Here is a 7064-nt window from a genome sequence, read left to right as displayed (position 1 = left end):
ACATTCTCTCTACTCTTATGGGGTGCAGTCATGTATCAGGCCACCGGTAGTGGATGCTAATAACTTTGAAATCAAGTCTGCCATACTTCAAATGGTGCAGTCCTCAGTTCAGTTTGGTGGCCTCCCTTCTGAAGATCCTAATCTGCATCTCTCGAACTTCATGGAACTTTGTGAGACTTTTAAAGTCAATGGAGTTAGTGATGATGCCATTCGTCTGAGACTGTTTCCATTCTCGCTCAGAGAATGAGCCAAGAGCTGGTTGAATTCCCTACCACCAAACTCTATTGCCACCTGGAATGACATGGCAACGAAATTTTTGTCAAAGTTCTTTCCTCCAGCAAAGTCTGCCAAGTTGCGAGGAGAAATCAACAACTTCTGTCAGCAAGATAATGAATCTCTCCATGAGTCTTGGGAGAGGTTTAAGGATCTCATCAGAAAGTGCCCTCATCATGGTATAAGAAGTGGATGCTGGTTCACAACTTTTACAACGGGTTGGTTGGTAACACTAGAACTCTTATAGATGCAGCAGCTGGTGGAGCATTTATGAGAAAGAGTGCAAATGAGGCTTATGATCTTTTGGAGGAGATGGCTCTAAACAATCAGCAGTGGCCAACTAAAAGGAGTCAAACTATGAAGGTAGCTGGTGTGCTAGAGGTTGATGCCATTACAAAGCTGACAGCTCAGGTTGAGGCCCTAACAAAGCTGATCGCAGGGCAAGCCAAACAAGCTCAAGTGGTTTGTGAGATATGTGGAGGTCCCCATCACTTTTCTGAGTGTCAAGCAGATGTGGATGATTTGCCAATGGATGAAGCAAAAGCCATTGGAAATTATTCTCAGAACAACAACAACAACTATGGGTTCAACCAAGGAGGCAACCGAAGAAACAGTGGGTTCTATCAGCAAAGAAATCAGAACCAGACACAGAACCAACAGTATACTCAGCAACAAGCCTTTGGTGGAAATTCTAGTTTGCAAACAGATTTATTGTTACAATTCATGACTGAAACTAGATCTTCCATTAAAGACTTACAGACTCAAATGGGGCAACTAGCAACTCAGGTAGCAACCCATCCTCAAAGAAATTTGCCTAGCACAACTGAAGTCAGTCCCAAGGAAAACTGCAAGGCAATTACCCTAAGGAGCGGTAAGAAATATGATGGGCCTGAATTGACACAACCAGTAGATGAGGAGATTAAAGCTCAACCAGTGCCAATCCCAACATCAATAGTATAGAAGGCTACTCATAGCCCTGTGCCATCACAACAGTCTCCACCAATCAGTATTGATCATCATGTGAAGATACCCTATCCTCAGAGACTCCGAAAGACCAATCTAGACAAGCAGTTCACAAAGTTTCTAGACGTTTTGGAAAGACTACACATTAACATTCCCTTTGCTGAAGCTTTAGAACAGATGTCGAGTTATGTGAAGTTCATGAAGGAGATTCTGTCAAAGAAGAGAAAGATGGAGGACTATGAAATAGTGGCTCTAACTGAAGAGTGCAGCGCCCTTTTGCAGAAGAAACTCCCTCCCAAACTCAGAGATCTAGGGAGTTTCACTATTCCTTGTACCATTGGGAGAATTGAAGGAATAAATGCACTATGTGACTTGGGAGCCAGCATTAACTTGATGCCTCTGTCAGTGTTTAAAAGATTGCAGTTGGGAGAAGCAAAGCCAACCACGGTAACTCTACAATTGGCGAATCGATCACTAGCTCATCCTAGAGGAGTCATTGAGGATGTGTTAGTCAAGGTTGACAAGTTCATCTTTCCAGCTCACTTTATTGTTCTGGATATGGAAGAAGATAGCAATGTCCCAATCATTCTTGGGAGACCATTCTTTGCAACTGGCCAAGCCTTGATCGATGTCTAGAAGGGTGAATTAAAGCTGAGAGTCCAAGGAGAAGAAGTCGTCTTTAATGTGTTAAAGGAAATGACATACCCAAAGGCAAGTGATAACTGTCTCTTCATTGATTTGATTGATACAATTATGAGTGAGAAAAATTTGCTAGATGATCCTCTCGAACTGAGCCTAACTGAAGATGAATTGACGGAGCAAGAGGGACAAGATGTAATGGGTTATGTGAAATGGCTTGATTCCTATGGGCCATTGAACAGAAGGTATTATGAGGAACTGGGAGTAGTGCCAAAAGACTTGATGCCATCTACTGAAAAACCTCCAGAGCTTGAGTTGAAGGTGCTCCCTAGTCACTTGCGGTATGAGTTTTTGGGTGAAGATAAAAAGCTGCCAGTTATTGTGTGAGCTTCTCTTTCTGATGTGGAAACGGATAGACTACTGAGAGTACTGCGAGCGCACAACAAAGCCATTGCTTGGACACTGGGTGATGTCAAGGGAATCAGTCCCTCAACTATGATGCACCGAATCTTGATGGAAGAAAATGCTAAGCCAACAATTGATGCACAACGTAGACTCAATCCACCTATGAAGGAAGTTGTCAGAAAAGAAGTAGTCAAGTGGTTGGATGCTGGAGTGGCCTATCCCATCTCAGATAGTAAGTGGGTTAGTGCTGTGCAAGTAGTTCCAAAGAAAGGTGTAATGATCGTGATCAAGAATGAAAAGAATGAGTTGATTCCCACAAGAACAGTCACTGGTTGGAGGATTTGTATCGATTATAGAAAACTCAACAAAGCAACCCGAAAAGACAACTTTCCCTTGCCCTTCATTGATCAAATGCTAGACAGATTGGCGGGGTAAGAATATTACTGTTTTCTTGATGGCTACTCTGGATACCACCAAATAGCCATAGCACCCGAAGATCAGGAAAAGACTACTTTCACATGTCCCTACGGTACCTTTGCTTTTAGAAGAATGCCATTCGGATTGTGCAACGGCCCTGCTACTTTTCAAAGTTGTATGATGGCTATCTTTTCAGACTTAATTGAATCCTGTATTGAGATCTTTATGGATGATTTCTCGGTCTTTGGCTCCTCCTTCGATCATTGCTTAGAGAATTTAGAAAAGGTGCTAATCAGATGCGAGAAGTCTAACTTGGTGCTAAATTGGGAGAAGTGCCACTTTATTGTAACAGAAGGAATTGTTCTGGGACACAAAATTTCAAAAGCAAGAATTGAGGTGGACAAAGCTAAAGTTTCAACAATAGAGAATTTGCCACCTCCAGTTTCTGTGAAAGGAGTAAGGAGTTTCTTGGGACATGCTGGTTTCTACCGAAGATTTATTAAGGACTTCTCAAAGATCTCTAAACCATTGTCCAGTTTACTTGTTAATGGCATTCCATTTGAGTTTGGAGAGGATTGTTTGAAGGCATTCCAGGTTCTAAAAGAAAAATTGATTTCAGCACCAATAGTCACTTCACCAAATTGGGAGTTGCCTTTCGAGTTGATGTGCGATGCAAGTGATTATGCAGTCGGAGCGGTCTTGGGTCAAAGGGTTGACAGGGTATTTTACACAATCTACTATGCTAGAAGAACCCTGAATGATGCTCAACTAAATTATGCCACTACAGAGAAAGAGATGCTGGCAATTGTGTTTGCTTGTGATAAGTTCCGACCCTATCTAATTGGGAATAAGGGTATTGTCTATACAGATCACTCAGCGATTAAATACCTTATGACCAAGAAGGATGCAAAGAAAAGATTGATTCGGTGGGTACTTCTACTTCAGGAGTTTGACTTAGAGATAAAGGACAAAAAGGGCACTGAGAATCTGCTAGCAGATCATTTGTCAAGACTAGAGCTAGAAGAGAGCCAGAATACGAAAGAGGTATAGATAAATGAGTAATTTCCTGATGAACAACTCTTTAGTGTGAGGGAAAACCTGATGGTACCGTGGTATGCTGATGTTGGAAATTATTTTACCAAGATCTAGATTTACTAACAAGTATGTTTATTAACAACCTAATATGAATTCTAAAACAATGAAAATAAACACATATAAAGTTAGAAAACCTTACAGTGGGTGCAGTGGAATAATATGACTCCTTCCATTCAGATCTCTAGCCCTTGATTTCTTATTGTAGCAGAGCATAATCAAGATCTGAATCTGGATCTTCTTTTCTCCTTCTTTGATGCAGAATTTCCATAGTCTTACATACTATGATTGAGATACCACTTGATGTGTGTGGGCACTACTCATCACTCAAGGAATTTCGAAACTTAGAGAGAAGAAAAGAGAGAAGGTGGCGTGTGGCCTTTTCTGAAGGAAACTGATGCTCAATGTTGTGTGTCTGTTTCCTGACGCCAACACTTTCTATTTATAGAAAACCCTCTAGGTTTAGGTTAGAATTGTGTGGCATTAAAATAATGAAAAAAATAAAATGGTAAAGGCCTATGCATAGTGGGCGGCCAGAATAGGAAATTGGGCGTCACTTTGCAACTTTTCCATTTTGTTATTTTTCATTCCCATTTTCTCAAAAATGCCAATTTTCCAATTTAACCATTCAAATGCCAATTCTAATTATTTAATAACTTGAAAATAATTATTAAATAATATTGCCATTTAATATATTTATCAATTTAGACTTGTAAAGTCTCTTAATCAATAAATAAACCTAGAATCTCTTTTCTTTAAAATTTCGCCCTTGCTTAGTGAAAATTCATAAAGTAGACATAGTCGAACTTTTAGAATTATAATTGATTAATTAAAATCAATTAACTGAGTCTTACAAGCAGTATGGTCTCAACTAGTATGGGGACCATGGGTCTATATAACCGAGCTTCCAATAAGTCGAACCGAATTTACCAAGTAAATTCCCTAACTTATTAATTCCTCGTTGAATCCACACTTAGAACTTGGAATTGCACTCTCAGTCATATAGAACGCTCTATATGTTCCATGATATAGACACGTCATTAGTTATCCATTATTATAAACCTAATGTGATCAATTGATCCTCTATATAGATGATTTACAATGTAAAAGGATTAAATTACCGTAACACCGTACAATGTATTTTATCCTTAAAACACTTAGCCCTGTATAAATGATATTTCAGCTAAGTGAAATGAGATCTCCACAATTTATTTTTGTTTGGTTAAGCTCGAAGGAAATCATTCTTTACTTTCTATTCGCCAGATAGAAGCTATAGATTCCATATTTATGTTAGCGATCCCACTCAATTGCACTACCGTGTTCTCAAAATGTACGTATCACCCTGACCGAAAAGTAGGCTTAACTAACAAATCAAAGAACACGGATAACACTCTTGAGATTGAACCTAACCATATCAGAATTAAGATCATTTGATCTAGGATCAACAGGTGATATTGAATTGAATAGATATTACGGTAAGTTTTAATATATCTAATCAAAGTTCAATATCGGTCCCTTCTGATGTATACTCCATACATCCGATACTGGTAAACTTTGCCAATGTCTTGGAAAGGACATAACACTTTTCCAAGGTGTAAGAATACCTATCGCTGATTATACCATGTCAGTCTAAATCCAGTGTTCTGACAAATCAGGGAATAAACTTTTGAACATATAATTAAGATTATATTCCACTGTGCTGACAACACTATAATCTTTAACAAACTCATATATTCTGGACTTAAAAAGAATTCATACATTATATACATATAATCATGAAATAAATCATGTGAACCATGCAACATAAAATGTTATTTCTGATCTTTATTAATAAGTAAATCTGATTATATTGAAATGAGTTTTATTTAGGGCACCAAAACCCAACAAACTCCCACTTGCACTAATATAAAAGAAAATGTGCATTTCAAATAATCATTAACACCTTGATATACCAATCAAGTGTAATAGTAGTAAACTCCTCGTAATAGGATCTGACAGGTTGAATTAAACACAACCTCTTCTCCACCATTACTCTTCCTTAATCACAAAATCCTTGATAATGTGAAATTCCTCTCTATATGTCTACTCTCTTGGGATACTGGATTCTATACTTTTGGCAACTACTTCTTGGTTATTCATGAAGTAACCCTAGTAGTTAAGGCAAGTTGGAACAGTGCCACAAATGTATAGAACTTTCCTTAGACTGAATAAGTACCTTTCCTGCAACTTTTAACATTCAGTCTCTTTCTGGTAGACTAAGAGACTTCAGATAGCTTTTTACACTTCTCCAAAATCACTATTCCACCCCCAGAGTAATCACCATCTTATCAGCAGACTTTCTAGCACACAGGCAAGTCTTGAAATCTGATATGGTGTAGTCTAAGAGTTTTAAAATCACCCTTATTGACTAACATATAGTTCATCTTCTTAATCTTAAGATTTACTTGATTGTCTTCCAATGTTCCTCTCCTGGATTAGTCTAATACTTACTCATTACTCCCAGTCAATAGCAGGTATCTGGTCTAAGGCATACTAAAGCATATCTGAGACCTCTCACTGTAGATTTAAGAATTCTTTCATGGCTTTATCTTTTCTGGAATAGTTGATACTTTTCCTTAGATAAATAAAATCTATGCTTAGAAGTTGTGAAGCTTCTATAGATTTCCATTGGAAAGAAAATGCTTCAGCATCTTATTAAAGTAAGTTGCTTGCATTAGAGTAAGTAATCACCAGGTATACAACAAGCCATAGGTTTAGATAAACTCAAACCTATAATACTAGGAACAAGAAGTTTTGTTAAGTCCATTGAATAGACTTATTAACCAAAATTTCCTTTTATGTCCTTGTAATAGAAAACTTTAGGTTACTCCATGTGAATGGATCAAACTATAGTTCTCTTGGCTTTCTTCTTAGTTTCTTAGTTTCTTCTTAGGTTAATCACTAGTGTCTTCCAAGTCATAAGAAGGTAAAGTTCCTTGAACTCTCCCACTATGACAAGGTACCGTGAATTATGTCTGAGAAAACTAAATGGTATTGACCTCTTCGGTTGTGTTAAGACAACAGAGGCAGTGGGATCATCTTGTAACGAATAAGATGATAGAACACTAATTCAAAAAAAAATATCTCCTTTATTTGCTACTTTATTTTCAGACTTAGTCATTTTCTTAGAAAAGTAGTATTTGTTTAAACAAACACTTTCTTATCTAATGACTATGGGATGATCCACCCCTAATCACTTAGAATAGCTAACAAACATGCAAACCAGGGTTAGCAGT

General features: G+C 37.9%; 1 non-coding gene across 1 annotated transcript; it reads right to left on the bottom strand.

Moving 5' to 3' along the window:
• Positions 1-349: 349 nt before the first annotated feature.
• LOC115711777 (small nucleolar RNA R71) lies at positions 350-456 on the bottom strand. Its single transcript, XR_004010653.2, has one exon. It is a non-coding gene; the product is annotated as a small nucleolar RNA R71 (small nucleolar RNA).
• Positions 457-7064: the final 6608 nt, after the last annotated feature.

Source organism: Cannabis sativa, chromosome 3 (assembly GCF_029168945.1).
Source record: "Cannabis sativa cultivar Pink pepper isolate KNU-18-1 chromosome 3, ASM2916894v1, whole genome shotgun sequence".
NCBI lineage: Eukaryota > Viridiplantae > Streptophyta > Magnoliopsida > Rosales > Cannabaceae > Cannabis > Cannabis sativa.
Note: the sequence above shows the minus strand (reverse complement) of the source record. Positions and strands in the feature narration are given on the sequence as shown.